This window comes from Caretta caretta, chromosome 2 (genome assembly GCF_965140235.1).
Source record: "Caretta caretta isolate rCarCar2 chromosome 2, rCarCar1.hap1, whole genome shotgun sequence".
Taxonomy (NCBI): domain Eukaryota; kingdom Metazoa; phylum Chordata; order Testudines; family Cheloniidae; genus Caretta; species Caretta caretta.
Window position 1 is genome coordinate 175,640,440 of NC_134207.1, and position 27,780 is coordinate 175,668,219.

The window sequence follows — 27,780 nt, forward strand, 5'->3', positions numbered from 1 at the left end:
TCTCTCATCTGTGTTGCCTATTTAGATTACGAGCTCCTCAAGGCAGGGACTCTCCCTTCTCTATTTTGCCTAATACAGGGGGGCCAGGCCTGAAGCTCAGTTGGGCTCACCGGCCACTACCGTAATACAAATAAAAATAATAATGGTCATTTAAAAATATTACGTGTTAAAAACAGGTTCAAATAGTACAGCTGCACCTGAGTGCCTCTGCCAATTTTGGGAGTTTTACCCCAGATTTCCCTTTTAGGGAGGTAGTGTGGCCTACAGGATAGATCACTGGACTGGGATTCCAGACACCAGGGTTCTATTCCTGGCTCTGCCACTGGTGTTGGGTGACTTTCGACAAGTTACTTTGCCTCTCTGTGCCTCAGTTTCCTCAACTTATATGGAGCTTCTTTGTATAGCACTGTGAAATTTACTGAAAAGCCCTATAGAAGAGCCAGATATTATTTTTTAAATGTTTCTCTTCCCTTTTGTTGTAGAAAATCCCACACAATCATCAGGGAAAACTGACTACAGCAAAGTTTTCATATTCAGATAAACTATTCAATTGGTACATTAAAATGCACAAAATAAAGAAACTGAAGAAACAAGAGAAAACATTTTTATGTACTCTTTCAGTTAAACTAGTCGTGAACCCTGATCACGTAAATACACAGAGAGTTAACTTTAAGCATAAGTAATCACACATCAGTGAGATTACTCATACATGTATGTGTTCTACTAAGAAATAAAGGCCTTAGCTGACTAATCTGATAGATAATATCTGTTGCTTTCTGGTGCACTTAAGGTCATAGGATCCCAGCTTTATGACAGACTGATCGACTTTGAGAATCCCCCAAAAGAAAGAACAAAACACTTTACTGCCAAGAGCTGCAGAATCCCCTTAAACATACTAACAAAGGGCCAGATCCTCCACTGGTGTAAATCAATGTAGCTCTATTGAAGTCAACAGAACAATGCCAACTTACTTCATATACTTGGCATTGTAGACAAGGTACTTGAATAGACTGCAGCTAGTCAGAAAGTTGACTTTTTTTAATTTAAAAAAAAATCAAATTTAAAATTGTTTTCTGTGAAAACATTCTCACTACTCCAATATAAATTTGAAGGGGAATGAGTTTGCTTTATGTTCTGGCTCAGAGTTAAGGTGAAATGGGTGAGGTGAAGTTTTATATGTCAGTGTTATCATTAAGGGAATGTGTATGCACAGAATAAAGCTCAAATGTGTATCTTATTTCAAAGACTAGGTATCTTAGTCCACCACTTCCCCAGGACACCTAGAAGGAGCAATGGACAATCTTTATCTTCATTAACTTTCATAGAACTACTAACACTGACAATTGCCAAAGAGAAGTGGGGTGGGGGGAGGAGGAAGGGGAAAAGGAAAGCTATAACAATAGGGGTTATTTAAATCCCTCACAATTTTAGAACCCCATACAGTTTTCACATTGTTGGCTTACATAAAGCTTTAAGTCTATAAGTCATCTACCAGATGCAGTCTAGTTAGATTACAAATCAGTTTGTTCATTCTGGTACATCACTTCTTTATCTATTAGGCTACCCTGAGAAACTAAAGACAATGTCACATGTTAAATCAGCCACAAGAGGGAGTCTTTAGAAGCCATATAAATAATAGCAAAAAGAAAAGGAGTACTTGTAGCACCTTAGAGACTAACCAATTTATTTGAGCATGAGCTTTCGTGAGCTACAGCTCACTTCATCAGACGAAGCTGTAGCTCACGAAAGCTCGTGCTCAAATAAATTGGTTAGTCTCTAAGGTGCTACAAGTACTCCTTTTCTTTTTGCGAATACAGACTAACACGGCTGTTACTCTGAAACCTGTCATAAATAATAGAAAGAATGAGGAGTACTTGTGGCACCTTACAGACTAACAAATTTATTTGAGGATAAGCTTTCATGGGCTAAAACCCACTTCATCGGATGCATGCTGTGGAAAATACAATAGGAAGATATATATATATATATCCACACATACACACACACACACACCATGAAAAAATGGGTGCTGCCATACACATGATAAGGAGAGTGATCAATTAAGGTGAGCTATTATCAGCAGGAGAAAAAAACCTTTTGTAGTGATAATCAGGATGGTCCATTTCAAACAGTTGACAAGAAGGTGTGAGTAATAGTAGGGGGGAAATTAGAATGGGGAAATAGTTTTTAGTTAGTGTAATGACTCACCCACTCCCAGTCTTTATTCAAGCCTAAGTTAATTGTATCCAGTTTGCAAATTAATTCCAAGTCAGCAGTCTCTCGTTGGAATCTGTTTTTGAAGTTTTTTTTGTTGTAATATTGTGACTTTTAGGTCTGTAATCGAGTGACCAGGAAAACTGAAGTGTTCTCCGACTGGTTTTTGAATGTTATAATTCTTGACGTCTGATTTGTGTCCATTTATTCTTTTACATAGAGACTGTCCGGTTTGACCAATGGACATGGTAGAGTTGGCAACGGGCTTTGCTGCAAGGATAGGTTCCTGGGTTAATGTTTTTGTTGTGTGGTGTCTCCCAAGATCTGTGAGAGTGAGGGATCGCCCTTCAGGATAGGTTGTAGATCCTTGATGATGCACTGGAGAGGTTTTAGTTAGGGGCTGAAGTCAGCCATAAAAATGTTAACATACTGTGGGGCCATGTGGGTATCCATAGCAGTGCTGCTGACTTGAAGGTAACAGAAAGCCACTAGCTGTCACCTTCAGCCCCCAACTAAAACCTCTCCCGCGCATCATCAAGGATCTACAACCTATCCTGAAGGACGATCCCTCACTCTCACAGATCTTCGGAGACAGGCCAGTCCTTGCTTACAGACAGCCCCCCAGCCTGAAGCAAATACTCACCAGCAACCACACACCAAAAACACTAACCTAGGAACCTATCCTTGCAACAAAGCCCGTTGCCAACTCTGTCCACATATCTATTCAGGGGACACCATCATAGGGCCTAATCACATCAGCCACACTATCAGAGGCTCGTTCACCTGCACATCTACCAGTGTGATATATGCCATCACGTGCCAGCAATGCCCCTCTGCAATGTACTGTATTTTCCACTGCATGCATCCGAGGAAGTGGGCTGTAGCCCACGAAAGCTTATACTCAAAAAATTTGTTAGTCTCTAAGGTGCAACAAGTATTCCTTGTTCTTTTTGCAGATACAGACTAACACGGCTACCACACTGAAATAAATAATAGAGTGAATTAAATTTTTCATACATTGATTAAAAAGATACTTAAAAAGTACATTCCTTTCCGTATATCACTCCACATTATATCCACATGCTATTTTTAGGAGGAACAATTTTATATATAAACAGGACATGTTTTCAAAAGCAACCTTTGAATTTGCCTGGGTTAGGTCTGAGCTCCTGAAAATATTTAGACTTGAACAAGAAAACTGCAGTTTTGTATGCAAATCAAGTAGCCAGATAATCTAATTTCCTTATTTGCATGGACAAATCAGAGTTTTGGAGCACCCCAGAATGTGAGCATGAAATTTTGAATACATACACTTAGGGGCTAGATTGACACTATTTTGAAAGCATAAAAAATGAAAAAGAAAAATGATTCCATAGTACAGCTATACGCTTCCCTGCAGACTAGCATGCTTATCCTCATCAGCAGCCCCATGCAATTACACTACAAAATTGCACCCAGCGAAACAGTTCTAATAATTATCCATCAAGTTTGGTCCTGTAGAGAGTGAACGAGAAGTTCTACATTGACTCAAATTATTCCCACAACTTGCAAAATTAAGAACATGAATAAGAAAGAAAGTTGAAAGGAGAACATATTGCAATTCACAAAACGCTCCCTTCGCTGTACCTACTGACTTCTTTTAAACAATGTTAATATTCTGATAACGATCCCCTACATCCTGGGACAGACTAGGTAAAAGAATTTGGATATTATTTTATGCTATATGTTCATGCTACTTACTTTTCTTCCCTAAAATGACAGCTCTCTCGTACTATAAGATAGAACGTTCTGCACTAATGGTCTAGTGTACTTTTGCTTAAGGTCTGGCATCCTATGAGCCACATGTTTGCTTAAACTGCAGCCACAAAATTTGTGGGCACATCCATTGTGAGCACAAGACACATATTTGTATGTGACAATGGACATTTTCTACATGCAACACCAGGTAACTGTAATGCCCAAAGAGGCCCTTATTTGCACAATTACCTGGTTGCATGTACAAATGTCCTCTGACTGGCACAAGGGTGAGTTTTCCATGCAGAATATTGAGGGCAAACACATTTTGTTGGTGCTATTATAGGCAGCCAGCTTAGGAAATGTAGCCTAAAGATGATCTATAGCTCTGCTGTTGCAAGGTGATGTACTTCATTCTCTTTTTAAAGGTCTTCTCCAATTTTAACTATGACATTCCAGAAAGAGAGAATGAGAAAGGATAGGAAAAGAGAAAAGTAGTGAATGGGAGCCTTTATGGGGGAGAAGAAATGCTTGGAAATTCTGCTTCCCTGCTGTCTCCATCTAATTCTAGGCAAAGTAAGTGAATATGAATAGAGTGCTTTCAGAGATCATCACATATATTAACCAATTACATAATTTGAACCACTGTGGTTCCGCTACATCCGTTATCTACAGAAGCTTGACCATGTGTGAGAGGACTGAGGCTACATAGTAAGATATCTAAGGCAGGATTCTGTAAAACAGCAATGACCTAAGTACCCACATGCAGTGCATATAATTACAGCACAATGTTACAATGTCTCATTTGTGTCTCCCCTTGCTAGCAAGTCTAATAAGCAACAATAATTATATACTTATGAAACCTGTTTTGTAAAGGCAGATCTGCGCTGGCCTCATGCCTAGCTGTGATATGTATGACTTAAATAACACAGTACAACTTATGTTTGCAGAGTGTGCTTCCAATCCAATATATCGAAGGCTCTGGGCCATTTCCAGAGAGTTTGTCATAAGCCAATGAGAAGAAAGATTTTGAATTTTAAAAATGGTGTTTCATGGGGCAGGGCTGGATAAAGCACTGAGCATTGCTTACCCTTGAATAGGTGGGGTATTCAATTTTTTGTTTAGCTATCAACTAAGTAGTCACAGGTTTGCAGCACTCTCAGCCAGTACAACCTCTTGAGACTCGGCCACCGGGTGTGCCTCCAGTACCAGGCCCGGGTGGCTGCTGTTCCATGGCGGCAGCCAACAAATAGATCAAAGGGGGCATCGTCATGACTGGGACCCCCCAGGCGTTCCAATGTTGCCACTGAGCAGGTGACTGCCCTGTCTGCCACTGCCTTGCTGCCGGCTCGAATGCCCAATCTCGCCGCTGAGGTTGAGATGATGGGCTGAAGCGGCCCTCGGTTCCGGAGGAGCCCCCTTCTGGAGACCACGGAGGGGCTGTCAAGGCTTGGGTCTGCCTAGAGACCATTGACACCAGAGACCGGTGCCCCACCCAAGGGGACCGGTACCGATGGTGCGGCGAGGGTCTGGCGCTGAGGAGATTGGAGGTGTGAAGGAGATTGTTCCCACGGTGTCCGTGACTGGGACTGGCACCGGGACGACGACCTTTGGGATGGCAATCAGGGTCGGTAATAGCAGGACCGGTGTCTCCCTCTCATCAAGCCGTGTAGACAAGATGTCCACCACAACCCTGTAGCCGGTGAATCCGCACCAATCTTGATGATGACACTGGCGACCAGCGGTATGGAGGTTGAGAGTGCGCCATCGTCTGGAGGGATTGGTGGCACTCCTCTGCTCCCTCAGGAGCCTTATCGGCTGACTTGCCCTCTTGGGGAGCCTCAGACGAAGCCTGTGACACTGGCAGTGCTGGTTACGCAGGTGGAGACCTGTGCTCCTTCAACACCTGAGCTGTTGAAGGCATCGGTGCCGGCAGGGGAGTTGGTCCAGTCCTGCTTGCAGAAGGACCTTCCACCAGGCTGACGTCCCCAACCAGAGAGGGCTGACTGCGAGGCTCCGGGGTAGGCAGGCGGTTTGGGACAGGCTCTTTGCTTACTGCTAACTCGCCATTTTTGGTCGGCGCCGGGGAGCCATGCTTCTTAGACCTCTTCTTTGGCACCAGCAAAGTAGAGCGGTGTCAGGTTGGCCCCTGGTGCCAGTGGTGTACTTCCCACCGATGCTGAGGTGCTGGGACAGCTCTGATGCTGGGCAGAGGGCGGACTCCATAAGGAGGGCTCTGAGCCTGATGTCATTCTCCTTTTATGTGCGAGGTGGAAAGTTTTTACAAATCTGCCACCTCTATTTAACGTGCGCTTCCCTCAGGCACTTGAGACAGCTGCTGTGGGGGTCGCAAGCAGGCATAGGCCTGTTACAGGATTCTCAGGGCTTAAAGCCCAGAGACCGGGCCATGCCCCTCTTGGGGCAAAGTCCCTGCTGGGGCCTAACTACTACACTAACTACTACAATAAACAGGTTTCAGAGTAACAGCCGTGTTAGTCTGTATTCGCAAAAAGAAAAGGAGTACTTGTGGCACCTTAGAGACTAACCAATTCATTTGAGCATAAGCTTTCGTGGGCTACAGCTCACTTCATTGGATGCATACTGTGGAAAGTGTAGAAGATCTTTTTATACACACAAAGCATGAAAAAATACCTCCCCCCACCCCACTCTCCTGCTGGTAATAGCTTATCTAAAGTGATCACTCTCCTTACAATGTGTATGATAATCAAGTTGGGCCATTTCCAGCACAAATCCAGGTTTTCTTCTCCCCCCCCCCCAAACCCACTAGAGGATTTGTGCTGGAAATGGCCCAACTTGATTATCATACCATTGTAAGGAGAGTGATCACTTTAGATAAGCTATTACCAGCAGGAGAGTGGGGTGGGGGGAGGTATTTTTTCATGTTTTGTGTGTATAAAAAGATCTTCTACACATTCCACAGTATGCATCCAATAAAGTGAGCTGTAGCTCACGAAAGCTTATGCTCAAATAATTGGTTAGTCTCTACAATAAACAGATACTTAACACTAAAGATTACTATGTACAAAGCCTAAAGGCACGAAGTCCAAGATAAGAAAAATTGCAAGTCCTCTATGAGCAAGGAAAGACGCTCCAACTGACCACCATGGGTGGTAAGAGGGAACTCAGAGACTGTAGAGCTGGCAACATGTAATATACAAGTGGCATGAGCATGGCACTCAAGGGGGCGACACAGCTGGCCCTACGGATACCGCTAAGGCAAAAATCTCCGACGACTGTGCACGTGGGCGTGTGCATACCTACAATGGAGTCGACATAAGCAAGCACTCGAAGAAGAAGAAGTTGTGATACTTTATCAATTATTGAACTTTTAAAATTAGGTCAAAGGTGCTTAGAGCCTCAGACAGAGGGGCTGATTCACTACCATCCTGCATCTTGTGCAGCCATTTACTTCAGTACAAAGTGGATGTAAAGCACTATCAACCTGAAGAAGAGCTCCATGTGGCTCAAAAGCTTGCCGCTCTCACCAAGAGAAGTTGGTCCAATAAAAGATATTACCACATCCACCATTTTACATTGGCATAAATCAGGAGTTCCTCTAAGGGGTCCCGACCCCCAGTTTGAGGTCACGAGGTTATTACATGGGGGGTTGCGAGCTGTCAGCCTCCACCCTAAAACTGGGGTCACCAGTACAAAAGTTTCAGAACCACTGGCATACATGATTACATAAGACAAAGAGCAACAGAGAAAGAGGCCCAGGTGCTCTTATTTGAATCAATAAAACCTTCCTCAAGCCTTTTGAGATGCTTTGTTGGAAGGCAGTATAGAAGTGCAAGGTATTATTTAAAGACACAATTGTTTTTGCCAATTAAGCTTCTGTTACCTAAAACAAACTACAACTCTCCAGTCTGCTCATGTTAGCAGCTCTATTACTAAAGCTGACTGACTGACTCATTCAGAGGCATTTCCCATGTCCTTTACTTCTTGTCCTGTAACAGCATGAAAGACTTTTCTGCCCCTGCTTCAGCTTTATTTTGCTGTCTCCCTCATTCCTTGTTTGTATCAGGCACGTCTTACAATACAGGCTAAAATTTTTCCCAGACTTCCTGAACAATTGGGTTTCCCCAAGACGAGCTGTAAGGATTTACACCTGTTTAGTTCAGTCCAGCTGTCAGAAAGTCTAACAGCATTTAAAAAAACAAAACAGTAGAACACAGGAGGACAGTACATACATCTCCTTTGTAAACTGCACTTCCCCCCACCTCCTTTTCCCTCCTGTTGGTGGCAGCCATTTCAATGAAAAGTGAGAGCCTTTGTGACAGAGGCTATATGGAAACCCAAAGGAAGAGACTGAACAAGTGAGCAGCCTGGTGTAGCAGGGATTTAAGGGCCAGGCAAAGGAAATGTCGAGTTCATTTCTGTAATGTGGTGACCCTCTACACTGACTTCACAGGGAGCTGAGGAGATTCAGCAGCTCCCAGGAGTTGATCACCACCTTGCAGGATCAACCCATTCAAGTTTAAAAAGCAATTCACAGTTAAAGGGCCATGGTGGGGGAAAATGTTAAGGTGCCCTGTTCCAGAAACAGTTCTGACAGCCAGGGTCTCCACTCAGGTATGCTCTGGGAGCACAAAGGGAAGACAACTCTTCCTTCGAAGAGGTGCAGCACATGCTTCCCTAGGTCCTCAGCCCAGTGCAGAAGGAGAAAGACCATGGCAGTGCTGTTTTAGGTGCAACTTCACAGAATCTTGTGCTCAGGGTAGTGAAAGGACCATATTGTCCCCAGCCTCTGAGGAGGGACATTAATGGAAAGGAAGGGATATGGTTCCTCTTCCCCTTGCAAAGTGACAGACCACCAGACACAATCCAGCCCCACCATTATTGTTGGGATCATTATAGCAGACAAATATGAAAGCAGACAGATGTTTTTATGGTTTCTTCTACTAGGCTCTCCTTCTGACATTATCACAAATATTATTATTTTAAAGCAAGCTGGTCATCACCAGGAGTGGCTCAGGAACACCCATCAGAATAACATTATTTTCAAACCACATTCCACTGACTATTCAAGGTGACAACGCTTATTTACTGGCACTTAGCTACTAAGGTTATGGGTTCATTAGCAATGCCACCATTACATAGATGGGAATACTTCTTACCTTTGAAAATGCTGTGCTGAGCAGAGCGACAGCAATTTTTATTTAATATGGAGGATAATAAATGCAAGATATGCTTCCAAACATGATTATTGGTTACTTACCGCTATTTAAGAAGGTTACAGATACAAATGAATAATGCCTTAAAGCCAAAATTTTCAACAGTGGCCAGAGCTATTGGCTATCTCAATGTTTGGATGAGACAGTTTAGACCTGATTTTTGGATGTGCTGTGTTCGTGAGGTCTTCAGTTGGAGTTTTGGACGCTCAACACTTTTGAAAGTCAGGCCCACAAAATCTGTGGCCACCTCTGAAAATATGATTGTAAATAATATGAACATTGAAAACTGAGCTCAAACAAATGCATGCAACCCTACAGCACTTACAGTCTGTGGCCTCAAACCATGTTAAAACTTCCATACCAGCCGAGTTGTGTAACTCTATTTGTGGCATTCAAACTCCTGGTGCATTTCCCAAGAATACAAGTAATATGGCACCTCTGGCATGTTTAGAGACCTACACGACTGACCTGAGAGTCATACTGGCATTTAAAAAAAAAAAACAACCTGACCTACATCAATTTAACAGTCTGGCTGAGCTCCTGAACAAAACACTCTATACCAAATGCTACCAAATCTTTATTCATAGTAGATAAACAAATGTACAGATTATGGGCCTAATCATTCTTGACTTACTCACACAAATAGGTTCACTGAAAACAATGGGACTACTCAGGAGAGTAAGACATACAGAATTTGGTTCTCTTTGAATGGAAACTCATCAAAAGGGTTATGTTACTGGAGTAAGAGAGCGGACAATACTGTGGTTACCTCTTGGGTACCATTGGAAGTTTGCATATTCTAACACAGAACACATTATTCTGTATCCCTGATCTTTCCCCCTCAATCACCCCTTTCTATGCTTCGCTGGAGTGCCAAAGCAGAATCTTTTAGTCTGAGTAGCAATAATCCACCCACCAGGTCATAGTCTGCTCAGGTGTTAAGATCATATGAATGTTATTCACATGCTAATGTTCAAAAGAGCCTGGGAACAATTATAACAGTTTAACAAAAGCATGGTGCATAGAACGACCTGATTCTCTATTCAAATAGAAAAAAAATTTATTTATTCCACAGCTATGCATTTCTAGAATTTGGGTGCCTGGGCCAACCAAATTAGAATTCTGGAGCTCTTGGTTTTCACGGTTTTCCTGGACCATGCTTGGTGTATACATCACTACTGTCTAGTTTCTGAGCATTTTGTGGACGAGAGTTTGTCTTTATACTTGTCTGTAAAGAGCCTTACATACTTCTGGCACTCTAGAAGTAATTAATAAGGGCACAGAGGTGATGATTTAATTAGCCTTTTCCGTCTCTAATTTCTATGAACCTGTGATTTAATTCGTATGAAAAGTCTGTTCTATACATATTGACATGTGCCCTTAAGAGTAAGCATACAAAAGAATTCTACTGATTTATAAAGACATATTGTTCACTCTTTCAGCTAAGTGGGCAGTGAGCACTCCAGAGAAATGTCAACAAGGTAGCTTGATGAAAAGTAAAAGACCAAACCAGAGTGGTTTCTAAATCTACCACCAAATGCCAAATTAAAAGTCCTCCAATCCTATTCCTGAATTGCTATGTCCTACTGGCAGAGGTGCAGACTTTTTAATGTGCCGGGGGGTGCTCCCCCCGTCTCTGCCCCAGGCCCCGCCCCACTTCAAAGGGCCCATCCCAACCTTGCCTCTTTCTGAGCCTCCTGCACATCACGGAATAGCTGATTGCTGGGGGAGCTGATCGGCGGGGCCACCGGAGAGGAGCTGATAGTGGGGCTGCTGGTGGGTGCTAAGCACCCACAATTTTTTCCCCATGAGTGCTCCAGCCATGAAGCACCCACGGAATCAGTGCCTATGCTTACTGGAGTCAGTGGAAAACCGCTTAAATACCAGAATAATGGCAGTACTAAGGCTTTGATCCTGTAACTTGATCCATGCACCAGATGCCTGTGTGGAGCCCCTTCATCTTCAGTGGATCAGCTTGGAGGACTGGGGCCTATGTTTGTCCATAAAGCACCTTATATCCTGCACCGCAACTTTAGCTCAGCTGTTGTTACTCTAGGTTTCTTGGTTTCAGAGTAGCAGCCGAGTTAGTCTGTATCCAGAAAAAGAAGAGGAGTACTTGTGGCACTTCATCGGTGAGCTGTAGCTCACCAAAGCTTATGCTCAAATAAATTGGTTAGTCTCTAAGGTGCCACAAGTACTCCTTTTCTTTTTTAGGTTTCTTGGGTTTTCTTTCCTTCTTTAACAATCTTATATTCTCCCCTACAGCTTTTCATCCGGGGGGGAGGGGGGAAAGGGAAGAGAGGGAGGAGGAAGAGAACAGCAGGAACAAAAATAAAACCCTTATGAGGAAAGGAAGGGATTATTGAAAAGTGAAAACAACAGCTAAAGATAGGTTTCAGAGTAGCTGAGCCAAGAAGTGGTAAAGGACAGGGTTCTTTACAGACAAGTGCAACCCTTAATGTGGAGCTTAATGTGTAGTTACCATGGTAATAGGCACATTAAACATGCCTTAGGTTGGCTGAACTATTTGGTTAAAACATATTTAAAAATAGAAATTCCCTTCCCTGTGTTCTTACAAAAACAAATTTTTAAAATCTAATTTATTCTTCATTATGTTTGCCTTTTTTAAAAATTTCATTCCACTCAAAAAATGAGACCAGACAGGTCAGTTTCATATTTTTTCTACAAAACTCATTACAAATAAATTGTAAATGTGGGGCCTTAACGCTTGACAACATGCCTTGGAATTTAAGGCTTGATCCTTAATTGCTAAATAATAAGCTCTTAATTGCCTTATGTCTCCTAAGCTACAGTGGAACACACATATCTGCAATATGGAATTTTGAAAGTAGTAATTAACAGAAAGATAAGCAGAAAAGGTAAGTAAAAGAGAGAATGAAAGAAAAGAGATTCTTCTTTGTGGTTGCATGGAGTGTGCTCTGCCCCTCCTCTAGGAATAGCATTTACCAAAACAATTCCCTACTGAAGCCTCCTGTTGATTCCAAACATTCTCTGGATTCATTTCTTAAAGAAGCTACTTGGGCTGGTCTAGGAAAAAGAAATTAATTTGGAAACCAATCACATGTGAACATGAACAGGGAAAGTTCCCAAACAGACTTGCTCTCAAGTGGAAAGGAAGTTTCCCTGTCCCAAAGTAAGGGTAATTTTAAGGGTAAATTAATAAATATTATAGGCAGTGATGCCTATGGTTAAGGTTGCCTGACTCTTCACATTATAACATCCTGTTTGCAGTTGCTTACAACTTAAATCATTTGGGCTAAAACTTTCTGTGCTGGGTGTTTGCCTCAGGTGGAGTCTTTCAGGGAAGTTTTCAGCTAAAATACTTCAGCCAGTTCCAGGAAGGTAGTTAGGAAAAAATACATTGTTCTGCCCATGTTAAAAAACAAACAACAACTCATACAACTGTTATGTTGAGAAGCTCTAGCACCCTGGCACTCTACACCAGTGGTTCTCAACCTATTTGCCATCGTGAGCCACATACATAGCTCTCTATGTGTTATGTGGCCACATCCACACAATATATATATACTTATCTGTATGGCCCTGAGGCTGTCACATGGGCCACAGCTGTGTGCTGATTGGGCCGCAAGTTGAGAACCACTGCTCTACACATGTCAAAGAGTTACATAGTTAGGGCGCTACCAAATTCGTGGCCATGAAAAACGTGCCACGGACAGTGAAATCTGGTCTTTTGTGTGCTTTTACCCTACACTACACAGATTTCATGGGGGAGACCAGTATTTCTCAAATTGAGGGTCCTGAATCAAAAGAGTTGCAGGGAGGGGGGAATTGCAAGGTTATTTTAGGGGCGTTGCAGTATTGCCACTCTTACTTCTGTGCTGCTGCCTTCAGAGCTGGGTGGTTGAGGGCCCAGCTCTGCAGACAGCAGCGCCGAAGTAAGGGTGGAAATACCATACCTTGCCATCCTTACTTTGGCGCTGCTGCTGGTGATGGCGCTGTCTTCACAGCTGGGATCTCGGCCAGCAGCCACTGCTCTCCAGCTGCCCAGCTCTGAAGGCAGCACCATCGCCAGCAGCAGTGCAGAAGTAAGGGTAGCAGTACCTTGTCCCCCCGCCCAGCTATGTGGGTTATAACTTTGTATTCCTGATGTGTGAAATAAAGAGTCAATTTATTTCCTTTTTCCACCATATTTATCTGAACACACCAAAAAGATATGCAAACCCATATTTATTGATCTCGGCATTTGTGCTGTTCAGTGTTAGCATCTGTAACACAGAAACAGGACAGGGCACCTGCAATGCCCACTGGCTCTCCTGGCATCAGGATATTAATCTGGCACTAAATGAGGTGAGCTAGTGCAGTAGTGCAGCAAGTTACATATTATAGTGCTGTCTTCTGCCTTTCTTTCCTGTTGACAATCTGTTCAATGAGCTATTGGCCCTAGTTGATACTTATCAGCTATCTAGTTTTGGACAACTGCTAAGATAAAGCGCAGAGTTATCTAGTTTGGCCCTTGGGATACTTCACAAAGGCTCTCAGTCTCTGTGTTTCCTGCCTCTAAAGAGGCAACAAGCCAAAATCAAAATTCTGAATATAACACTTACATAACCAGAGAAAGTAAAGACTTTTCCTCAATTTCTTCCAAAGGTAGTCCAGAAAAAAATAATTTAGGCCTCAGTCCTGCAAAACTGTGCATGCAAGTAATCTCTCTGAAGTCAGTGGGACTCACTACTCTTGTGTGTAAGCACTTGAAGGGGCAGGGCTTGACACTGTAACCTGGGATGGATGTTGGTGGTGGTGAACGCACACCCTGGGAGGGGATGTACCACTGCTCTCAATTTAAATAGAAAGGAGAAGCAAAGTGGCACATTTTTTGATAATTGAGTTATTTAAATCTGATTTGTATTAAGTCTTTGAATTTTAGCCATTTAATGTATTTTTTAAAAAAAAGGAGGCAGGTCTTGCGACTAAAGCATAGGACAGAGAACTAGGTCTGTATTCAGTTACTGACTCTGTTAAAGACTTCCCCTGTGATATCAAGCATGGTATTTAATGTCTCTCTGAGCCTCACTTTCTCCCTGTGTAAATTGGAGAGGTGCCTTCACACACATGTTGTAAACCTTCATTTCTTACTGTTTGGTGGCATACTTTGAGATTACTGAGCAAAAGGGTGAACCAACATGCATATTCTTTCTACATTCCACTGAAGTTTGAGAATGTAATAAAAGAACCACACTTCCCAATGCTAGACGGCTTTTTCAGCTGACCATCTCCCAGCGCTTCACAAAATAAGTTAAGCCTCACAAGACTTAGGGTAGGAGTATTATCCCCATTTTACATATGGATAAGTAGTGAGGCAGTAAGGTTAATTTGTCTAATTTTGAGATATGCTAAGCACCTGCAGCTGCCTCTGACTTCAAGGGATTTCTGGGAGCTCAGCAACGCTATGGCCAAGGTCAGATGCTACCAAGGGGAATAGAATCCAGGAAACTTGACTCACCCCAGCCTTCTAACTCCTAAACCACACTCCACTCCTTCTGTATGGTGCACTCTTTTAAACTACTAACATGGAAAGATAATATTCCTTTCCACTTCCAGAGGGCACTGGATCTCACAGTTTTTCCAACCAAGCTCACTCCCCATCCCCACCCTTTTTAAAATTAGTTTGTGTTTTCTGGTTTCATTTTTTGCAGGGTGCATGAGGGTTACAAAATCAATAAGCAGCATGAGCTACTGGAATAGCTCTCCTATCCTCCCATCCAAAAACCCAAACATGGAACGCTATATGGTGGCAATGGCAAACAATTTTGGGGAGGGTGGAGGGACAGCGTAATCAACCAGCAACAACCCCCAGCATCCTAATGCTGTTAATGGGGCTGAATGAACGCTGCCACCCTCTTTAGCTAACCGAGGAGGGAAGAGATCGTTGCTTACCCCTCTGCAGTGCCCCGCAGATCCCGCTTACACAACGAACTCTCAGCTCATCAATGTGCTGCTCTCACTCTCACTCTCACTCTCACTCTCCGCTTACACAACTCCTGCTGCCAGCGAGGCGCCGCCCCCTTTCCCAGGCGTCTGATAGAAGCAAGGGCGGGCTGAAAGGGCGAAGCGAAAGGGTATCATGTTGGCTAGGGATCAGGGAAGGAGAAATCGGTCCGGAATGGGGACAAGCGGAATCCCTTCAGCAGGGGCTGCTGGAAACCGCTACGCTCCGTGACTCCTTTAAGTTGTAGAGGAGACAGGATGAGCAAGGGGAAAGCACGTGAGGGGTGTAGCTGATGGGGCCGAAGGAAATGGGAGCATGAGCAAGCCCTGCCCAGCCTAGGCTGGCACATCCTCCCGCTCGACTGAGCAAACTCAACCCTGCCCTGCAATGTGTGGGCAGGCACCTTCCACAGGAACCCGTGCAAAGCCAGGTGAGCCCTGCAATGCCTGGCCCAGGCGGGCACACACTACAGCAGCCTGTGGCAAGCCTAGCTCTGCAATGCCTCACTCAGTCTGCATCTGCAGAACCTGTGCTTGCCCACCCTAGGTAGTGGTGCCAGTCCACGGGCACCTGAGCCAAGCCAGCAGTGCTATTGCTGGGATGTCACAACCTATGAAACTGCAAACCCAGTTCAGCCTAGCTCTGCCTGGCTCAGGCTGGCATGTTCCACAGAAACCTATTCCTAGGATAGGCATGGGACAGGTGGGACACAACCTCTCAGTATAACTAGATGGGGGAGGGAAGACTTTACTTCTCTTTTCTTTCCTTTTCTACGGAAACTGCTTCTCATCCACCATCAGCTGTCCCTCACATTCCTAGTGTCACCCTCCCCTCACCAACCGGCCTCTCATTTCTTTTCTGCTGAGTTAACTCAAATGTTGCCCTCATCCTGTCTACACACAATTAAAGCCTCTCATCTGAGTTTATTGGTCCTTTCAACCCCCGCGGGCCTGGGGCTGTAGGCTAATGCCCAGCTGCTGCTTTCACTGGGGCTAGTAACCCACCCACTTTGCACTGAGGATCCAGGCTAAATGTCAGATGGCTATAAAAGCTCCAAATGCCAAACACCAATAGTTGGATTCTAAATGCCATGGAACTTCCTGAGTTCAACCGTCTATTCTCTGCTTCTGCTGAATGGTTTTCGTGTTTTGTATTAATATTTACAGGACTACACGGGCCCTTAGGTCCAGATCCTCAAAGTATTTAGCCACCCAACTCTGAAATCAATGGAATTTAGGTGCCTAAACACTTTTGAGGATCTGAACCATGACTACAGAGTTTTAGCTAAGGGCCAAATTCTGTTCTTGTTAACCCCAGTGTCCAGTAAATCTGGAGTAACTCCACGTAAGTTAGTGGAAGCAGTAGAGGTAATGTACTTTGAGTTTCTCCATGCGCTCAGAAATATGATTGCAACTTTAGTTTCCTGAAGGACTGTGTTTTGAAATCATGCAGGAGGGATCGGGGACCATTTTAATGCTCAAAAGAGCATGATAAACTTGCCTTCTTTTCTACTTCTCCTTTTTTTATCTTTTCTTACCAGAGACTAGTCGGGCCTCCCTTATCTCTTTTGCCAGCTAAGCTTTAAATGTGCTCTTCTGGAGCCATGCCTTCTAAACCACTTAACTCAGGCAAAACTCCCTTTGTATAAAGGGGGCCTGGTCTAAACAGTTTTTGTAGTGATATGCTGGTTAGGGTGTGATATTTTTTTCTGGAGCTAGTTAAACCAATACAACTCCTAGTGTCAGTGCAGTTATATCAGTATGTAAGTGCCCTATACAGTATAACTTATTCCCATTTCTATACCGAAATAAGCCATGCTTATTTAAGCACCTTTTATATCAGTATAATGGTGTCCAAACTAGGGGGATTGTATAACTAACTCTACCAGTATTGTTAAAGAAGTGCAACTTTGTGCATAGATAAGCTCAAGAGCTTCAGGCTCTCACCCATTGTCTGTGATCGAGCAGAGGAACAGTTTCCAATAGGACGGATTATCTCCAGCTCTTTCCAGCCCTCATGCATTTTTCATTGTTTTCTATCTCACTGGTTTGTCATTTTTCTTGTTCTCCTGGCTTTCTTGTTCTTCTCCTCCCACTCATTATTCCCTTTCCTTTCCCTCCAAGCCCTGTGGTTGTTGTAAGTCCTTGCAAGCCTCGGGTGTGTTAATCAACTCTCTGGCAGTAACTAGTGACCTTCTCATTCTGTGATACCCTCTGTCTGCAACAACAGAGTAGTATTGTAAAAAGCTGTGATCACTATTGAAGTGATTAGGATTTGACTGACACCTGCAATCCTTGCAGGGTCTGCAGTTTAGGTTACAGCTGTTGGAGGCCTCTCAATGGAGAAAACTTGTCATCATGTCCTAGAGATGTCAACAAGCTGTCAAACACAGATACCATTAAACTAAATAGAACACCACACCAGAAACAGAAGTTACAACTGAAATATATAACAAGAATTCGGCAACCAGCTATATGAGGTAAGAAAGTGGCTCTGTAAGAAGAGTTTAAAAATACTTGAATCACTTCGTAAACAGCCTGGTGGCAATTACAATTATGTGACAAAGATCTAAAAATGCATGATGCAATAAGTAGTAGCAAGGGAGGATGCTTGGAAATGTCTGGAGTAGTAGTCATCTTACTTCAGAAAAATAAAGCTTGTTGCCACCTCAGATTCATGATTTCACAATCCTCCTCTATAGTAATTAGAACACCACAGTCTAAATTCTGATCAGACTGTAAAAGTTGCTTCACAGTTACAGTGGTGAAACAGATGAAGATACATTTGGATTTAAAACATGGATGGGCAAAGGGTAGAGATAAATAAGGCCCCATTCTTGCAGACATTTTTGCACCTGCTTAACTTGACTATTGTAAACAGTCTTATTGACATCAAACATTCATAGTAGTAAAGTTAAGTACTGTAAGTGCATAAATGTATGTGGGATAGGCACTTACGATTGGATCTGAACCTTCATTTGGAATTTAATGGTCTTTTTGGAGATTTGAAAAAGTTTGGAGATCTTTTGTTAAAAAGAAGATTCCCCTTGTAACAGGGTCACTAGTTCCTAAGTGCCCCTTTTTGGCCCGGGGTTACTCTGCAGCACCCTGCCTAACTTTCCATTTCTGCTCAGGGCCCCTTGAAAAGCTCACACAGTCTAGATATTTGAAACATTCCCTTCTGCGGTCCAATACATGAAATCCTGAACATCCCTTTCTCAAGATGGGGCCAGATCCTCCTCTCTGAGGGTCTGTCTCCTTCCTTAGTGCTTCTCACAACCGAAGGAGCCCAAGCTAATTGTTTCACAGGTGGGGCTGGTGATCCTATATCCTCCTAAAAGGGCCAGCCACTCTGTGATGTTCCCATTTTTGCATGTTTCTGGTTCTGGGGGTTCTGGCCAGGAAAAGTAATAAAATACCGTGGAAACACCTGTTCTCAGGAGTTTTTGAGATCTGTTTAGACTTAGGAAGTTCTGATACTTTTTAAATTCTTGTCTGAACAGACTTGGTCCTAGGTTTAAAATGCTTGATTTGAAATGAAGGATTGTTGTATGTACTCAGTTACTTTTTCTCCATGTGAGTGTAATATATTTTACTGTACCTATTTTGCATAAAGGCCAGAACCATCCACTAGTGAAGAATATGGTTACCCACTTATTTAAGGGCCTATAAGGACCTCCTCTGTTGGTTTCCAGATGTAGTTCAATATATTCATTTTAATCTATGAAGCCCTACGTATTTGGGATTTGGCTACTTAAAAACGGTATCTTCTTTTATGTGCCACGATGACAGCAGATATTAATGAAGATCCCTTGATGGACCTTAGAATTGGACATCCAGAGGCTGGTAGTTGTCATGATATATGGAATCACAGTTTGGTTAAACAGGAGGCAGTTATTAAAGCCATAACTGGAACTCAAACTGTGCATTTGTCTTTGTCTCCCTTGTCTTGTTTAGCAGAGATTAAATCCTGACTGGAAGTCTGTATTTGCTCACAGAGACAGGCAGTTTCCCACAGGCCCAGATCCACTTAAGTGTTGTGACACACAGTGTCACAATGCCTATTTAGAAAATCACAGGAACAACGTTGCTATCCACAAAGCCTGAGTTAGGTGCCTAGGCTCCCTCTACAATGGATGGGGAGAGATAGGCACCTTAAAATAAGATCCACAAAAGCCAGCGCCCTAAACAAGGAGCTGTCCAAGCTAGCCAGTGGGAAATGCCAATGAGAAGGGCGTGCCCTGAGCCCCACCCCTGTCACAGAGCTGGGTACCTAAGCCCAGGCTGCCTCCTTTTGCTTGTGATTCACAGCCAGGAATCTCTTTCCTGAAGTCAGATGGTTTAGGTGCCTAAGTTATTTCTTGTGGGAAAGCAAGAAGCACCTCTCTCACACCACACCAAATAACTACAGGACGAGGAGGAGGAGAGTGCTGCCACCAGGACCCTCCTTATAACATTTAGTTCAATTGTTACATTACTTGCCTAGGATGGGGAAGACCTAGGTTCAATTCCCCCCTCTGCCTGAGGTGTGAGAAATTATTTGAACAGGGGGTCTCCCACTTCTCAGAAATGTGCACTAACCTTTGAGCTATGGAATAGTCTAATCAAATGTGGCACTCCCTCAGTCTCTCCCCTTAAAGCTCTTCTAGTTTGGATTAAATACTTAAAGAGTCATTGGGCCAGAGTGAGAGAACATGCAAGAGAAAGACTTATACTATAGCTGGGTGATTAAGACACCCACTCCCACAGAAGTCCCCCTGCTCCAATGATTTATCCAAAGTGGAATCACCTCTTCCTCCTCCTGTGGAAGGATTTTGAAAGGCACCTAGTGTGGTAGGCATGTTCTGAGCATGCCTACTAGATCGAGCCTAGCAAGGAAGATAGGTATTTGCCTGACTGTCTTTCCTCCTGTTCATGGATTAAGTTAGAGCTTAGGTGGGAGATGTGTGTTTAGGTGGCTCGAGCAAGACAGCAGAACACACACTAAAAGGCAGACACTTAGGCACGCAGGAGAACTTTTAAACTGGAAATGTAGGCATTGAATGAGGAGTCTTCAGTGTTAGCCAGCAGCTGAGCAGGAGCTTTGTGAATTGTAGTAGAGCCTAAAGCTGGGACTTATGTGCCTAAGCAACTTTGTGGATCTGGGCCACTGTGGCTGAATACCATACTGCAAGTAAACACCATTAGAAATAGCAGGTGATCTCTCTGGAGGGTTCTTGGACTAGTGAATTGTCTCCTGCTATTCTGTTGACCTTCAGGGCAGTTTAATTTTATTTAAACTCTGCATCTTTGGCAGAGGGACAGTGAGTATGCAGAGAGGAAATCAAAAACATTCTGTAACTGTGGCTTATATACGTAGTATGTAAACATTGATTAATGCTGGAACGCAAGTAGAAAACCAGCAGGCTGAGGGCCTGTAAGGTGGCTTAGGATAACGAATCAAGACCTAGGCTGAGGCTTGACATGAGCAATGATCGGCATGTGATGTCAAAACCAAAAGATAAAGTGCAGTAAGCCAGCTGACTGGTATGAAGTAAGAGACTGCAAAAATGGGTTATAAGTATTTTTAAGGAATTTGTGTAACTGAAATTTACAAGTATTAACTGCAATAATGCTATAGAAACTGATTAAGGTGACCAGACAGCAAATGTGAAAAATCAGGATGGGGGTAGAGGGTAATAGGAGCCTATATAAGAAAAAAACCCCAAAATCGGGACTGTCCTATAAAATCAGGACATCTGGTCACCCTAAAACTGATTGGTGTCAATGCTAATGATTGTGACAAAAATGCATAAATGTACCTATCAAAGTGGGGAACCTAAACAAAGTGGGGTATGGAAGTTCAAATAAGGAAAAGGGGATCAAACCCATTATGAATATGCATAAGATGAAGTGGGCATTAGCGAAACATAATATAAAAGATGTTCTCTGGCCTAACTGTGGTGAGAGACACCATGGCAATATCCACCTACTGTCTCTCTGGTATTGCCACAAAGGATGGTGTGAGTAGTTTGGTATTGTTTCTATCTTCTTTGCCAGATGGCAGTGTGTGTTACTGTTTGGCTGGCTAATAAAGGGTTTAATCACAGAAAGAGCAGTAATTTGGGTTTGTTCCATTTGTGCACCTTTAGGTCCTCAGTTTGGTTACAAGCTCTCTACTGTAGCCAACCAAGCGGCTGACCCCTCAGAAACCACCGTATTATAATGTATATCTAACCCTACACGATCAATAGATTAGGCTACATAACCTATATATCTCCTTGCTTTTTGAGCTGATGGAAGGAAAAGAGAATAAGCAGGAGCCTAGTATCGCTACACATATTATGTCATCTCAGGTTGCTGTCAATTTTTCTTCACCTGTCAAGTTTCAGTTTTTAAAAAGATAGGTTAGTCGTTTAGAAGTCCCAACAGAAATATGGGAAGATACAAAGCCCAGAACTGGTTAACTTTCCAAAATTAATTCTTCTGACTGCAGGGTTTTTAATTGCAACAGATTGGGGGTTCCTATGAACACTGAACTCTGTCCAGAAATTCCAAAAATACGTTGAATATCTCAGCCTAACCCAATGAACCTAAAAACTAACCCAATAAAATCCATACCATAAATGCACTGTTACGGAATCTAGCCACCATGTATTGTGTGGTTGTTCTCTCATGCTGTGACAATAATTTGACTGAGGGGGAGTTTAAAAACACAGGAGGAGATTGCTTCAAAGGAGACATTTATCTACACAGTACAATCTTCTTCCCTCCTCCCTAAGCAGAGAGAGCCTGCCATGCACACAGCAAAATCCTCCTCCGTCTAACTCACCGCTAAAGATAGGGAACAGACTGACAGACGTATACCAAAATCTCATCCCCTCCCCAGGTCAGACACTTTAACACGGGGAGGGGGAGGATCCCACCTTCAGTCCCGGGGGGGGGGGGTGAGACTGACACAGCAAAAATTCCCATCTCGTGCCTAGAATGGGGAGGGGCTGTGACTAAGCAAAGCCCCTTCGCCCTCCACGTGGAGTTTTAAAGGTCCCCCCCCGGGCTGCTCACGCTCCTTCCCCAGCACCTTAGAGGCTGGGTGAGCCGCAGCCGGCGGTTCTGTACCGCGGCTCCCTTCCCAGGCTGAGTCCAGCGGGCTGCAAAGTGCCCCCCGCCGCTTGCCTGTGCGCCCTGCAGCGGAGCCCCACCCATAAAGTTACTGTTTATGCTGCCCAGTTACAATATGGCGGCTCCCATGGAGGAAGCGTGAATCTCTCCTGCCTGCTTCGGCTTCCTGCTGCAGTGGTGCCTGTAAGTCGCAGAGCAGCCCCCACGGGTCACACAGCGTCTGAGGCACGCGAGTGCATGGGGCGGGGGGAGGACTAACCCCTGGAGCAAGGAGGCTTTTGGGGACGACTCCTGAGTGGAGTGGGGCTTGCCCACTCGCCATGCTGGTCGCCCGCGTGTATACAGGGAGGAAGCGGCGCGGTCTGGTTTGAGTGTGATGTATCCGTTTTAAAACAAGGTTGAATCCGTGCGTCTGGAGGCAGCCCAGAGCTGCTGCTGACCAAGACTCTAGGTTGATGGGAAGAACAGAGAGTCTTACTTACGCACACACACAGACTGCTGAGTCCCAGGTTGTGGGGACAATTTGAACGAGGGTAGGTCTGGACAAATGAGTAAATATCTTTCTGAGACACACAGCCAAATCTTTGCTCCCCCACTGGGTGAGGGATTAGCTCTGCCAAAAGGAAGGGAGGCTCTCCTCCCAAATCTGTGAGATCTGGCACTTATCTATTGGGGATTAAGGCAGTGTCTTTCATTCCAATGAATTGGGGAGTCAGTTGTGCATAGCACTTTTCACTCGCTAGAAATCTCCCTCCTTCAGATTGCCCCTGCACTTTAAGGCCAGCATTAGGTGTGCAAAATTATGAGACAGGCTGAACTCCTTACTCACTTTCATTACCCGCACCCCCAATGCATTATATTGATTCTTTCCCTCTCATTTAATTATGTTTTAAATTTAAATATTGAGAAAATATTAATTAAAAGTTGAGGTGTTTACCTGTGCTCATGCTGCTTTTTAGTCTCCTTCATACTAGTAAATGCTGAAATACTTAATTTAAAAATGAAAGTGAAAAGTATTTAAGGGCTTACAGCAATGTGAATGGGAAGTGTGTTGTTCCTAAATGGTGATTTCTTTGTTGCATTAAGAGGAAAACCTTGGCATTGTTCAAGAGAAATTAGGCTTTTTATAAAAAGGGGATTATTTAAAAAAAAGATGGTAAATTGTGATAATTTAACTGGGATATAGAAGTGGCATCAAAATAAGAAACATAATTGTAATAGAAGAGTCCTACGTTCCCTAGAAGCAATTAGTCTAGCATTTTGAGAGCATAAGGCAGTACAATATTTTTTTTAAAGTAATTCAACATTAAGGTTCCCAGGACAATCTTAATTTTTTTTTTTTAAAAATAAACCTTGCTTATGGTGTTGATTTTTAGAAGGTAACTATTAAGCAAAAAAACCTATCACGCTATGGTCCTTTGTTAAATTAAAAATGGACACCCAAGGAACCAAAAATACTGAAGTGGGCATAAAGGTCCAATCTCACACAAGTTTTACACTGTTGTAACTTCACTGATTTTATTGTAATGGCTCCTGATTTACAGTGGTGTGGGTGGAGATTCAGGGTCTTGGAATATATTTTTCTGTTATATTGTGAAAATGATTTTCTTTCTGAAAATTTCCAGTGAAAAATGGGGAGAATGACTGTTTAATTTGATCCACCTCATTATAAACCCCAGCGTGACCACTAGAGGGGGATTTCTACTGCCAATCCAAAACTGACCATTTTTCTGCTGCAAGTTTAATCTTTTAAAGCCTGGTATACATCATACGTAAGCTACTACAATGTCCATGCTTAGGTGCAAAGGTTTACTTCCTTTCTTCCTAACCTATTGAGTCTTTTCTTTCTCTTGCTGTTGCTCCTCCCCATTTTAACTTTAAAATCTCTCAAAAGCAAAGCTATGTTTTCACGTCATACATGGTGGTGACACAGAAACATGAAAACCCCCTGCATTTTTCTCTTATGTGCATTTTAAGAAAAAAACCTTTCCCATTGTTTAGCTTCTTCTGCTTTGCTTTTTCTGTTTTATTTACTTGTTTAGTGTGCATATTGCTTGTTCAATGATCACAGCATGTTATTTTTCTAGTGGTCTTTTTGATAAATACTAATTTCAGCTTTTAAAATCTGTCACATTACATTAACCTAGTACAGTAACAGCTTAAATGGTTGCATTTATTTCCTAACTGGAAATCCTCTTGAGATATCTATGTATGTATAGATGGAGGTGAAAAGGTTAGAGGAGCTTAATAAATTTCATTTTTTTGGTTAGACAAACTCTTTTTTGGAATATTGTGTATTAAAAGAAATAAATGTGGAAGATAGAGATAAGAAGCTTTCAGGATTAGAAGCAAAATAAAACCCTTCATCAGAATTTATAGCTTTTTCTAATTTCCTGTTGCAGTGCTGGAGTTGCTCAAAGAGGTTGCATGAGTAATTACTGTATGTATTATTTCATAATTCATATCCCTCTCTAGAAGCAGAACATGTCATTTTAACAGAGTAGTTCACCATTTATATTAAATAAGTCTGTGATTTATATCTAGGAATGTCAGTTAGAATGGCCTAGAAATAGATTTTAGCAGCAGCCTTCAGGAGTCCATAGTAATCATCCAGTGGATGACAAAGCAAAAGATGTACAAACAGCAAAATAACATTTGTAACTTTAAGAACAAAAAAAGCCAACAACCAAAACAAAACCTCATTATCGGAAGAGCAAATATTAAATCATCTATGGCAGAGGTTCTCAATCTTTTTCTTTCTGAGGGCTCCCCACCTCATTCTATAAAAACTCCATGGCCCAGCTGTGCCCCAACAATTGTTTTTCTGCATATAAAAGCCAGGGCTGGTGTTAGGGGGTAGCCAGTAGGGCAGTTGCCCGGGGCATCACACCACAGGGGCCACTGTGAAGCTAAGTTGCTCAGGCTTTGGCTTCAGCCCCTTGTGGTGGGGCTTGGTACCCAGAGCTACAGTCCCATGCAGCAGGACTTTGGCTTTCTGCCCTGGGCCCTAGCGAGTCTAATGCTGTCCGTGCTTGGCAGATCCTCTGAAATCTGCTCATGGCCACTGATCTATGGTACATCTAAAAAGACCTGTTGTTTGTTGAGCATTGTGGCATGTATAGTCAATTTACTAGCCTGTTTTAAAGACACATTTTCTGTACAGGTTATTGTAGCAATAGAAGGGCTGGGCAAATTAGTCCAAAAAGATTTCTGTGATTATTTTAAATTAGATCATTGCAACGTTGTTCCTGCCTCATATGTTCACTTTTCACAAACTTCCAGTTGATAAAGTTCTACTTGCCTGAATGTTCTAGTAAAGGTGTTTTTCAAAACAATAGGACAAATGCTGTCATACCTCTTAAGAGATACAGCACAGAAAGCACAGGGCCAGGAGGAGACAGTGGCTTTACCTTTGCACCACCCCAATTCTGGCCTCCCGCATAAGGCAGAGCAGCCCTGAGGGCTGATAACTGCAGCAGTGTTTGGTTCCTGTTTTCTCTGCAGTTATTTCATAGAATATCAGGGTTGGAAGGGACCTCAGGAGGTCATCTAGTCCAACCCCCTGCTCAAAGCAGGACCAATCCCCAATTTTTGGCCCAGATCCCTAAATGGCCCCCTCAAGGATTGAACTCACAACCCTGGGTTTAGCAGGCTAATGCTCAAACCACTGAGCTATCTCTTGAGTTATAACTTGATTGTTGTCCCTAATTTGAGACCCTTGAGTACAGTGATTCCCTTAACTCAAGGTGGCTGGCCGGTTGAGGTGCATAGACTATAAATAAGGTTAAAATTTTGTCATGATTATTTTTAGTAAAAGTCACAGGTCACGGGCAATAAACAAAAATTCATGGAAACCGTGACTTGTTTGTGACTTTTGCTGCTGCACCTCAATGGTTTCCCCTGCCACCGTGGTGGCTGGGAGCTGTAGGGTTCCCCTTTTCCCGCAGCAGCTGGGAGCTGCGGGGTGGGCTCCACCCACAGCGTCTGAGAGCTGCAGGGTGACCATATTTCCCAAAGAGAAAATGGGACACCCCTACCCGTTCGCCCAAGGCGCCACCCCTCCCCCACAGCACAAGGCTGTCTCCCATTGCTGGAACCCTGAAGAGAGCTCCCTCAGGAGGCTGTTTCCTGTTGCTGGAACTTTGCAGGGGGCCCTCCTGGCTGGCAGCTCCAGTCCCTCAGCCGGCCCCTGGGGCTGAAGCAGAGAATGTCATGCAGGTCTCTGTAAGTCACGGATTCTGTGACTTCCATGACCTAAACATAGCCTTAGCTATAAAGTTCAAGTTATGACTTCATCAGCTGCTAACACAATCAATCTAGGTAGCTCAAGTGTTATTTCAGAGTGTGGTTGTTGGCACTTGAGCTAGGCTAACTCAACAGGAGTAACTCGAGTGTAGATAACTCTAGTTCACTCTGCAGTGAAGACAAACCCTTAGAGAAACTCTTAGGATTGCTCTAATATATGGCAGCTCTCCCTTTGCTGCATCTTGGAATCTCCTCTAGTGCTCAGCACTACACCTTGATCTTACCCTGATTTGTCTTCAGCCCTGCATGCAGCGTACCACCTAGACCAAGGCCTATATTTGCTCTAAATTGCTCCTGTGTCAAGAGAACTTTTTCTCAGTCTGTAGTGGGCTGTTTAGTCTGCCCAAGTGGCATAGAAGAGCTCGGGTCAGAATCACCTGTGTGTGTGAATATGGGATCCAGAAGTGCTTGCAGGTTCATCCCCAGTTGGGGAACAAAAATATGATGTGACTTATATAACCAATCTCAGCTAGTAACTACAGCTTCACTAAACTGTTTCATGAGCAATCTATAGTTTAAGAAGTATGTATAACTTTGAATAACCAGTACATTCAAGGAAATAGTGAGCTGTTCATATACTGACTACAATAAGAAAGAGGTTGAATTATTTATCAGTTTATTCACTCGGCCCTAATCATTATTTCATTCTGATCAGACTTGTGAATACTTGCCTGTTAGAGGTGTAAACTGGCAGCATTTAATTTTTGAGGTGTGTGTGTAATTTGGAATTGGTTTTAAAAAATAGTTTCTCAGGAGTGGCTTTCCTCTTGGCAAATGCTCTGTCCTCTGTGCCCATGTATGTAACTTTACTAATTCAGACAAGGCTTAGACTAAATTAGTGTTACATTATCTTAATCTATTTTCCACTGTGAGCAAATTGTAGCAGTGTTGCCTGTTTGCACCATGAGCTTTTGTTTTTATTATTCTTTGTTTCTGGAATGTATCCTATTTTTAGAACTACTTTGACTGCATGATAGAGAACATTTTTTTATTAATGTTATGTGTTTGTTACATATTCTGTATAATATACACACAATCTGGTTTCTTTATAAAAGGGTAAACTATTGGATGTTTGGTATCAAACACCATAATTTATTATTATTGCCTGCAATGTGCTAGGTGCTGTACAAACATTAAAGTACAGTCCCAGCCTCTGGCACTCATTGGTAGAATGACTACATAGTAATCTACAGTTGCCACTATATTATTGTCTTTTCAGACTGATTGTTTCTGGTATTTATCTTTATGTGGTTACTGTTACTGC

The 27,780-nt window shown here is 43.1% G+C and overlaps 2 protein-coding genes across 14 annotated transcripts in view; one reads left to right on the plus strand and one right to left on the minus strand.

Moving 5' to 3' along the window:
- The window catches only part of BLVRA (biliverdin reductase A), a 50,579-nt gene extending 35,371 nt beyond the window's left edge, over nucleotides 1-15,208 (minus strand). Inside the window, exon 1 of the mRNA XM_048839099.2 lies at nucleotides 15,060-15,208. The gene's annotated coding sequence lies outside the window, so the exon portion shown is untranslated. The remainder of the gene's footprint in view (nucleotides 1-15,059) is intronic.
- A 173-nt stretch (nucleotides 15,209-15,381) lies between these two features.
- The window catches only part of COA1 (cytochrome c oxidase assembly factor 1), a 131,724-nt gene continuing 119,325 nt past the window's right edge, over nucleotides 15,382-27,780 (plus strand). For 5 of the 13 annotated variants that reach the window (XR_012667138.1, XR_012667141.1, XR_012667139.1 and 2 more), the window contains exon 1: nucleotides 22,148-22,394. The gene's annotated coding sequence lies outside the window, so the exon portion shown is untranslated. Of the gene's footprint in view, nucleotides 15,542-17,411; nucleotides 17,591-22,147; nucleotides 22,395-27,780 lie in introns of those variants that run through there. The other 8 variants (XM_048839107.2, XM_048839104.2, XM_048839101.2 and 5 more) reach the window with 4 other exon arrangements.